At 35.4% G+C, this 11,091-nt stretch overlaps 1 long non-coding RNA gene across 1 annotated transcript; it reads right to left on the bottom strand.

The window, feature by feature from the left end:
- Window positions 1–1,885: 1,885 nt before the first annotated feature.
- On the bottom strand, window positions 1,886–4,368 carry LOC113329007. Its single transcript, XR_003349692.1, has 3 exons — window positions 4,234–4,368; window positions 4,023–4,103; window positions 1,886–2,328 (listed from the first exon to the last, which is right to left on the bottom strand). It is a non-coding gene; the product is annotated as an uncharacterized LOC113329007 (long non-coding RNA).
- Between the last annotated feature and the right edge of the window lie 6,723 nt (window positions 4,369–11,091).

Here is an 11,091-nt window from a genome sequence, read left to right as displayed (position 1 = left end):
ACGCGGTTCCATTTCCAATCTAATTTTTTCCTGTTTAAAAAATGGCAAAAAAGATCAGGGATACTACTCAAAGCTTAGACAAACTTAGTAGTGATATGGGTAGATTTGAGCTGCAAGTTACTGCACCTTAATAGTATTAATGATTTCGTTGTTTTTTTTTTTTTCGTTTTCCTAATAATTCCAGATTTTCAGGGGTAAATATCCCGTAAAATCTAGCGACATACATGGTAAATATGGGATCCGGTGTGAGACAAAATCACTTCCTATTTTTTTCATGAGTGGTCTCGTGATCTCTGTCTGTAGGTGGATTTTTCGGGATCTTTATTCACTTTAATTTCTAGCATGACAGATTTTTTTTACGAACCAACATTTAGATAATTTGGAATCTTCTGGCCAAGCAAAGTGTTCCTTGTTTTCTAGGTGATAATTTGGAATGTTCTGGCCAGAGCAAAGAGTTCCTTGTTTTCTAGGTATGCCCGACCTTAGCTTGGGAAATTCTAACGAAGTTTGATACTGGATCCAATCTGGATGTAGTTAAGTACCTGCACCCATTGAAAAGTGGTGTATTAAAATGAGCGCAAGTCATCTACGAGAAGGAAATCCAAATTAAGTTAATACGCCCATGGACCAGTAGACCCAATTTATTTCATACTATCGTTTTGTTGTTTACCCGATTTATTATCTATGACCTTGGTAGAATGCTACCCAATTCATTTTACTAGACAGGGTTGAGAACAATTTATGTTTACTTTTTCGTGCCATACTAGACAGTATACTTAATGGAAATTTGGTATGATATCACTAACCGTGTTAAGCAGATGGTGGTGAGGATTTGCCAATTAATTCATCACGATCATCTGGATAAGTAGGTGACATACTAACAAAGTGATTTTTCAATTAGCACATACTAATTATCTGGATATGAAGTTGATATGACATTTTGCTTACCTAGAGATGACATCTCTGACTTTAATCCATAAAGAATATGGGAAATTTTGATAAAAATATTCCCGTTTTTTGATATTCAAAAAATAAATGCCCCGTTTTTTTACAATTTGTTAAAGTATCCTAACGTTAGTTTTTCCATCTAATGTTAGTTAAGTCTAATTTACTTTACATATTTGCCCTTTATTTATTCCCACATTGATTTTATACATCATTTTTCAGGCTTTTCGAGTCTGGTTCAGGATCGTTACACCGCTTTCAGGTTCGTTACCTCATTCCCCAAAAAGGGTTCATCATCTCAAGTATTTTGGGGTTTTTGGTTGGAAGAAATCGACCGTTTACGACATATTTTAGGTTCATCGAGCCCGGTTAAGGATCGTGACAACGCTTTCAGGTTCGTCGAACCCCGTTTTCAGGATCGTTACACCGTTTTCAGGATCGTCGGAACATTTACCCTCCCCTCCAAGGAGATGTAGTTCAGGAGTAAATAGGACTTTTAATCGGAAAGATAACGGCCACCTAGCACTTAACTGGATGAAATTCGCCTTTTGAAGAAAACGGGATACTTTAACAAATTTCTAAAAAACGGGGACATTTTTTTAGTGTAATGTGAAAAGTAGGGGTACTTTATCAAAAAAAAAAAAAAAAAACCCAAGAATATAAGCTCATACAACTAGTTGTTCCTGTACCTGCAAGCAAGCGGGCTCTATTTGTTTATTTACTAAATGGGATGTAGTAGAACTTTCACAATAGCCATTTCACATATTTCTTATTACATGATACATATTGGCATTATACATTATGGTCATACTCATACATGTGGTTTACTAATTTGTCTGTCCCAATTCTAAGTAATTGTATAAAATCCAAAAAAAATAAATTGTTAAACCTTAAAATGGTCAAAAAAACTAAACGACCTATACCTACATAGGACAATCACTTCAAAAAAGATGTTCATTTCATCTACATTGGAAGTGGATCAGCCACCTAGGACCAGTGACAACACACACGAGAAGACATAAAAGTAATTATACCTGGATGCAATTCGATATTATAAAATACAGTGACAATGAGCAACCATAGAGTAAAACCTGACTATTAAGTGTCACCCAAGTGAATTCAACCAGTCGACTATGTAAAGTGACAAAAAACAAACCTCTTGGCATCATTCGCGAATAAATAGAGACCTATAATGCCTTTCGTAGCCTGATCCTTAAACGGTGTTGGCCATGCAGTCAACCGAGGCACCTCCTCCAATAACACTTTGTAAGGGAACTTTCGTACCGCCTCAGGAACTTTGGGGGATGAACCGGTGGATAGATGTGCTTGAATACCATCAAATAACTCATAACTCTCACATTTTATTGACCAAAAAATCTACCTCTGCCAATAAACAAGAAATCAACACATTAGATTCCACATATATGACAAACCAGAGCTGATATGCCTTCGCCATAGGTTTTGTCACATGTATTCCATTAAATTATTAGTTACGGATATGCATTTAGTTTTAAACGAAATCCACTATTGACAAAAATGGCATACTGAAAAACATCTTAAAAGGCAAGAAAGAAAACCCAATTTATTGTATACAATCAATTTAGTTTCTACCCAATTTATTATATACGATATTGTAGAAGTCTACCCAATTTATTTTACTGCATCTGAAAACTTCCCCAAGGGGATGAGGCACTCAAATCAAACTTCACGGCATTAAATATGTACAATGTGGTGTATCTGCCAGTTTTTGTGATAGATGCCAACATAGAAGCCCAGAAAATGAAAAATTCATTGCCCGACCAGAAAATTTAAAAATCTTGTCAAATAAAATCACTAAGCAGATATTATGCCAATATTTGGATCTTACCCAAAGATGAATTTAATTTCCCAAAAGAAGAAGTAAGTAGCTTGGTCACCATCAACCATCTCAATAGTAGTATAACTGTTTTCTCTAAAGGCCAAACTCTATGCACTAGTATATCTTCAGAACCCACCAAAAACACTAGACTCAGATGTTTTGTTATTTACATCAGATGCCAATATCATGTACACTAGCGTACCTCCATGGTTACTATCACCTGCTAAACATTAAAGGATCACCATTACATTCTACAAGTTGGCCATTACACTCTATTAGATTTTTCCCATTAACACATCCAACTCAATGGCCACAACCAATAATTTCAATAATTTAAGATGCAACAACTTAACACGAAAGAATCGAATTAGATTCATGTGGATATCAGTGATTTGTTGCTGCTCAGTAGGGTGAAATACCTAGGCAAAACATGCTTTTGTTGGAAAGAAATTTTTTATTGTTTCATACATAGTCATTTACCTTACACGGAGGACCTTCGAGCCAAACATTGGGAACAGAAGCAGCAGCGACAACTTGAGCAGCGTGTCTCTTTTTCTTATAATGGAAAGTAGCAAATTCTAACATTTTCAATTGGCATATTGTTGCACATAGTAGTAAACGAAGAAATCCTTTAATCATATGAAACTGATACACTAAGTCGCAGATTCACATGAAACTGGTTCATAGAACAAATATCTAAATCATTTGAGCCGTTTCCGTTGCCACATCATGTGTCGCTAACTATACACTCCCATTTCTCTTTATCCTATGGATAAGATCAAGCCTCTGGCTATGGCAATCATCATGTGATCCCTAAATCCCAATGTAGCTGATATGCTCAAAGGGTGTCCAAATATTCTCCTCATCTATCAAATAGCTGGCAATGATTTTACGATTGCTATCAAATCTCGGCAATGATTTTACGATTGCTATCAAATGTTGGCATGAAGTCTAATGAAAAAAATTACATCTGATTGTCGAACGGACAATAAATTGCAATGTTTCCTATGAAACAAATTACATCTGATTGTGGAACAGATAATAAATTGCAATGTTTCCGATGGCATTCGACATGGATTTCACCTAATTAACTAACACACAGTGAATAATACTAAATTTATAATGTGATATAGGTACAACTGGTTACTACTATACCCAAATTGGTATGATGTTTATGATTAGATACAATGAAATTCAACATGAAAAAAAAAAGAATTACCTTTTGGAATGATTCACCTGCTAATCTTGCCCGGTTAACACCTTCATCAGCTAATTGATATTCCGAAAGAAGCCCATTTTCCTGATTTATGAAAATTACTAGTCCTTTTAGCAAGAAATCAAACCAATTCATCAAAGTTTAAGGTTTACATAAAGAGATCAGAAGCAAGTTCACAAAATAAACCAACAAAGTTGGAGACAAGAAAACAAACCAACGAAGACATGAAGCGGCCTTTCTCATTGGGATGATTTTACCATGTCTCAGATCCAGTATTTGTTTCCAGGGAAACAGGATTTCGCATGTTTTATTTCACAGGTTTCGCTCTCCCTCTCTCGATTTAGATTCGGGTAATAAAAAAAAAAAATTACCCATATTACTAACTAATTTCATAGAGTAACTAGGGTTTGCAAATATTAACTATTGTTGGGGATAAACTTGTAAGAAAAAAAATGAAACTTGAGAAAAATTGACGGACAACCGATTTTGTCCGTCAACTTTAGTTAACTTAAAAGTTTTCCTTATCAAGGCAAAATCCAAACGTCTGTATTTCCATGACGATAGCTCTTCTTACTTCACTCCTCCAACACAACAACCATACATTAAAATTTCCTGGGCATTTAGCCCATTTCTCTTTTATTCTTTCAACAGATTTTTAAAAACAAAATTCTCATCAACATAAAAAAAAAACCACAATACTCGATGGAGATGAAAAAGAATAAGGTGGTGCTGGTGATGCTTAGGATGATAGTGGACTAGTGCAAGGGACGGAGCCAAAACTTTGCTTTAGGGGACAAATTTGTATATCGAAACTAGTGATGGAGCCGGAATATTTACTTAGCTGGGTCGAAGCCAACACCTAACTGTAACTTCCATTTTCTTGGGACCCCACAAAAGGCCAAAATTATAGTAGAGTGATGACATCGGAGACTTGAGTTCAAGAGTCCTCCGCATCGAAGTTTTTTTTTTTTTTTATGTACCAATATTCTGTGGAGCACGTGTCACAGTTGTAGTGGTCGTATACTCGTATATAAGATAACTGTATAACCCTAACGATGCACATGAGTTTGAGGAACAGCAGATCCCTTCCTGATTTGCTTTATCCCATCTCGAGGAAGCATACTTCGACGGTTTAGATGGTAAAATAAACCCTAGTCTAGGGAGGTGGTTTCTGGCGAAGGGACATAGGTAGCTGACATATCTAATCTACATTCAATGCAGGGATCTCTTATCTACACGCTTAACCAAAGCACGTGGAGAGATGTGAGATGGCAGATTCTGACTGGCGAAGGCTCGCGGTGAACGAATGTACAACTTGTACTGAGGTTGGGTAGTTCTCGAGAGAACGTGGGTCAGCTGAGGTGGCATAGTCCGACTGGAGAAAGTGTGCGGTGAACAAAGGTACCATTTGTACGGACGAGATATCAGGATACAATGGACCCAAAGACAACAAAGATATATCTAGAGAAGAAGGGGATATAAATGCCAAGCTCCACCAGCAAAGAACGACATTCAATACCCGAAGGAAGATCTAGTCTTAAGCGTATACCTCTTTAATGTTTAGAACTTAAGTAGTTACTATAATTTGAGTTCTCTCTATTACTTTGGGAAGCATTTAAGATCTTTGTAACAACCTAAATTTAATACAAACAATCACTCATTACCCAGACGTAGACGAAAGCTAAACCACGTAATCTCTTGTTTCTCTTGATAACTTGGTAGCTTTTACTTTACCTCGGTATTGTTCGTTATTATTATCTTTATCTTGAGTACCTTTTATTACTTAACCATATCAGTTCAACTGAGATATCATTACTACTTAGTATTGGATTCTCTGAGATGTATACAGTAATATGGGAAAATTAGTAGTCACACTTTACTTGTTGAATGAAGAAAAGAAAAGGAAAAAGGCCAAAATTATCAGAAATATCAGTCCGATGTTACAAATTAGCCCCCACAGAAGGCTAAATTCACTAAAACTTTCGAGCTTATTTACACTAAAACACAAAACTGCACCAGAGAACAGAAACAGGTAAATAATGTTATGGTAATTATAATTTACTGAGATCTACGGCTATAATTCATTAAGATTTATGACCTTTATCAATCAGATGAAATTGATGCTTTCTCAGATCGCTTTTGGAAAACCGAACCATGATTTACTAGTTTGTATGGAAACTGGAAGGGGGAGGACTCGTAACAGTTAGATTAATGGAAGTCTAGATTTTTATCGGGAGAGAGCAAAGATCCTAGCCACAAGTTGATACAACGGATGTATCCCAGCCGTCCCGTGACACAGCATACACTATTGTTGTGTAAGCATTGATTTAAAACCATCAATTACCATTGGATTAAACATGCGGTTTAAATAATTTAAAACCATTAATTACCATTGGATTAAACATGCAGTTTAATTTCGGGTTAAAAAGTTAGGTACAGACGTCCACTTCGGTTTTACCCGTACACAGTGCAACTCAGTGTTAGGTACACTGTTATTATCATCATTATGTATCTGTCGAAGAACTTGTCGGTCATCTCGCCTGCTGTAATCTCAAAGGCCAAAGGGGAAAAACTGTTGCCGAGTGCCGACCACCGTCACCACCCTATATCAAATTAAGGGGTTCACGCATGACAGGAATGAATTTGCTGCTATAATCACAAAACGCTGCTCTTGGAATTAGAATATCGAAACTTGAAAGGCCTGTAACTTGGACCGAGGTAAGAAAAATATCATGGGTTATTACAAGCATATATCACAAATAAATGAAAAACAAAAGAAAATTTTTTGGCTTCGTCTGGATCGTGGTGCTGACGAGTTTCGAAGTGGGATCATTATTGTATGATTTACTACCAGCCTTTACCATTACATAACACATTTACCGCAAACGATAACGCAATCTTAGTGTAAAATTATTTGAGTGGTCTTTACGGGATAAGCGTGTTCTTGTTAGGTACAAGCATTCACTGAATACGGTCAGTCGATCTTTACTCAATATAGGTGTATCCATGCATTTACTACATATGGACAGTGTTTACTCAGTATAGATAGCCAGCCATACCTGTTGGAATATATCGTGTGTTCAAGTCAGAAGACCAAGTTAGTAACTGGATTTGAAGACTAAGTCAGTAACAAGATATGACTACTCTAGCTGCATAAGTTCAACCTAGCTAGTCAAAATAGGTTTACCAGTATTATTCCTATAAATAGGAATCATAATGTAACTGTAAAGGCATCTCTGAATGTTCTCATGATCATCAATAATATTATCTCACCCTCTGGGGTTTTATCAGGTGACGTAGGTCGAGTGACCAAACCACTTTAATCTTTTTGTCTTCTCTATTTTATTTTAATCTTGTCTCTTATCATAAATCTATTATAGTATCAGAGCAGGAGAAGATCAAAATATCTTTTTCTGATCAATTGCTTCCGCATTTGATTTTTTTTTTCGCCTTCTCATTTCATTATTTTTCCCGAATATTACTTTTTGTTCGGTGATTCTTATGTTTTGAGTTGGTAGCGCAACTAGTTGATCTAGTTTCTTATTTGGATACTGTCATTTGGTTTTCCAAATTCTCTTTCTCTTCATTATGTCTTCAAAGCACTGTAATGGCTAACACAGTCGACTACTTTTGTTATTCAGTGCCTTGCTCATTAGCACTGTCATTTGCTAATCAATCTAATTTTATTTTTTATTTTGATCTTTTATATCAAAGATTAATACAATGTTATTTTATTCCAAAAGTAACTTCAATAATCTCTCCATTATTAAACAACAATTAATCTCTTTGTTGTTCTGTCCAACTAATTTTGTTGGTCTCCATTAGCTTTGCATATTCCGAATTTGGAGGATCATATTTACCATAATGTGTTGTCTAAGCCTCGCGAGTGGTGTGATTCTTTCGGATCTCTTTTTTTTTTTTTCGTTGTTGTTGATCCGTTGAAAGCTATCGGTCAGTCAAGACTGGTCCCTTCAGGTCTACGGTTGGCTATTTTTCTTTGTTCTCGTGTTGTAAATGGTGGAGTACTCCCATTACAGACGATGTTTGCTAACCTTCTTTTTTGGTGTGTCTCTGATGCATCAACATATATCGAGTGGATTTTAGGTTCTCATTCTAACCTAGAATCACTGTTTCACTTATCAATGAGTTACTATCTTTCTCTCTACAAATCAACTTCTTATTGGGTATAATTTTGTTATTCCAATAATATTAATAAAGGATTCTGATCTTGTCTTGTTCAAGCATTCAACCAAGTTAATTTGGTTGTTCTCAATCAACATCATTAGCTTCTTGTAATGGTTTCCGACAATGGATACTATTGTAGACCTAATTGTGATCATTCTATTATCACACTCGAAACAATTATCTTAAAATCAGTTCTCCCTGTGATTAACATCAAGTGTTTATGGGTTTTTAGGATTCATATGTGTGAATCTTCCCTTTCATAATGAACTGAATTTCCCTTCAAATTACGGATGAAAGGGTACAGCAAAACTGCTTTTGTTAGTGTCTGTTTTTTTTTTCTTTCTGTCAATCCTGGTATCGAACTAGTCTATTGTACACAGTTCTTTATTGGTCTCTCATCCAATTCATGGTTCAAATCTAGACGTAGTTTTCCATTGCAAAAATTCTCTCAAACATTATTTGTTTTTATAAGAAGTATCAATTCTTGTTTGGTTAAAAAGATTCAGTAATCAACTTCTAAAGCAATTTCGCTCATCTAAGCTCTTTTGAGCCCATAAGGCAAATGCAATTGCTTGTTTAAGTATTTCTAGGTTTTGCTGAATGAACCTAGTCATTGTCCTACTCTCACACGATCCTGACGGAGGAATTGCGATATTATTTCTTCTCTTAGCCAGTTTATCAGAGTTATCAATCATACGACTCTTTCCAGTTATCCTTGTGGACAATCTCTTTGGATGTTTTATTCACGTCAAAGACCTGTTTTATATTTTTGGTTTATGTAAAATTGTCCCTTTCATCAAAATATTGTGTCTCAAGTTGGTGGTTCCTGCCACCATCGTTTTATCAAGTTCTACCTTCACAAATTTTTTATCAAGATTTCTTTTTCTTTTTATCAATACCTAAATGGTATTCATGTTCTCGGTTCACAGTTCCATTTCTTTTGCACTTTGTGAACAGTCATTAATCTTTTCAGGTTTCTTTTCTCTGAAAATCAGTCCCAATTTTTAGGAGATGTCTGTTCGATTTGGCATTAGTAGCCATGTATTTCCTAAAATATTTCACATATCTCGAGAGATTTGTTCAATCCCAAATTTTTCTTATCAAATCTTTTCTTTCCATCTGTCATACATTTTTCAATAAGTTACGAGTTGTTCATAAACCCATGTGGAAGAAGACACTGAAGAAAAAAAATAAATCAAATTGCTGGCTTAAATTACTTAAGAAAGCCGGCTCATAAAGTTTAACTTCCAAGGTCCGTGAATGAAGATCAAGTTGAGGATCTAGTTTAATTCCATGGTGTTTTCAAGATATCGTTCAAGTTGCACATTTCATTTCTTTCCGTGTCCAACTTGAATGAGGGTGTTGGAATATATTGTGTGTTCAAGTCAGAAGACCAAGTTAGTAACTGGATTTGAAGACTAAGTCAGTAACAAGATATGACTAATCTAGCTGGATAAGTTCAACCTAGCTAGTCAAAATAGGTTTACCAATATTATTCCTATAAATAGGAATCATAATGTAACAAGGCATCTCAGAATGTTTTGATGATCATCAATAATATTATCTCACCCTCCGGGGTTTTATCAGTGTACGTAGGTCGAGTGACCGAACCACTTTAATCTGTTTGTCTTCTCTATTTTATCTTAATCTTGTCTCTTATCATAAATCTATTAATACCCCCTACTTTGATTTCCTATTAGCCTTTCTATAAAAAACGAGGACAAAAAAAAAAAACTATAGTATGTCATAAAAAGCAAAGAAAAAAACTATCAGTAACTACGGTTAGTTTTCTCTGCTTGTTTTTAAACTTTCTTGATGTTTATCTGTAGACTGTAATTATACATCCGCTGCCTCTTCTAATTTTCAGCTGTGTCGGTTGAAAGTTCTATGCGCTTGTATGCGTCGATTTGCGCAATTTGTAGTTTTCTAATCCTTTTTTTCTTATGCGTGAAGGTGAAGGTCGTACCGTTTCTGGTCAATCATCATGGTGATGATTGAAGTTAAGAGGGAGATAGTCATCTGTAGTCAAACCGGCAGAAGTCAAATTTCAACCAGCCTCCAGTCTTAAGCAAGGCTTTCGTTACTTACTACCCAGTTTCTGGGACAGTGAAGGAAAATGAGTCAGGTAGAGCTGAAATCAATTGCACCGGTGAAGGTGTAAATTTTATAGAGGCAGAAACAAATTTATTTATAAGGATTTCGAGGAATTCACTTCTAATGAACAACTTTTGCCTCTATTTCCCGATCTTGATTATAGCGACCCCGATAGTTTCTTCGTATCAACCCTTTTCTGGTTTGGGCTTGTATATATCTATACTTCTTTTGGTTCAAGTAACCAGGTTTAATTCTTACTCATCTTGGTTTTCATGAATACAGGTAACCATTTCAAGTTTAAGTACATCCCTTATTCCAGTGGCTTGGAGTATTAGTGTATGAAGTCTCCGGGATAGACTTCATCAAGACGTGGTCATAGATGGTATCATACCTGTACTGTTCTTTACCCGACCATATTACGAGCACGTGAATCACCGGTTGTTTCTTTCCTTATATCGAATATAAACTACCTTCAGTCTTCTATCGACATGAAAGGTAGTTTATAGTCGATATGAGGGAATGAAATTATTGATGAAAGATATAATAACATCAAGTTATTCATTCTCTGATGGTTTTCAGCTGGTGTAAGAGTGAAAAAAGCTAAACCAAATCATGGAATCTACTTAAAAATCTTTAATTAAATTTTTGGACGAAATGTTCATAGACGTATCTTTTTTTCTTCTTTCTTCTTTATCTCTTGTTCTTTTTGTATTTTTCTCTGGAGGTTATATGTCCCTCGGCCTATTTTTATTCTTAATAAATTATAATCAAAATAGTTATTCTTTTTTCTCTT

Source organism: Papaver somniferum, unplaced genomic scaffold (genome assembly GCF_003573695.1).
Source record: "Papaver somniferum cultivar HN1 unplaced genomic scaffold, ASM357369v1 unplaced-scaffold_115, whole genome shotgun sequence".
Lineage (NCBI taxonomy): Eukaryota > Viridiplantae > Streptophyta > Magnoliopsida > Ranunculales > Papaveraceae > Papaver > Papaver somniferum.
This window is presented reverse-complemented; position numbering and strand designations above follow the sequence as displayed.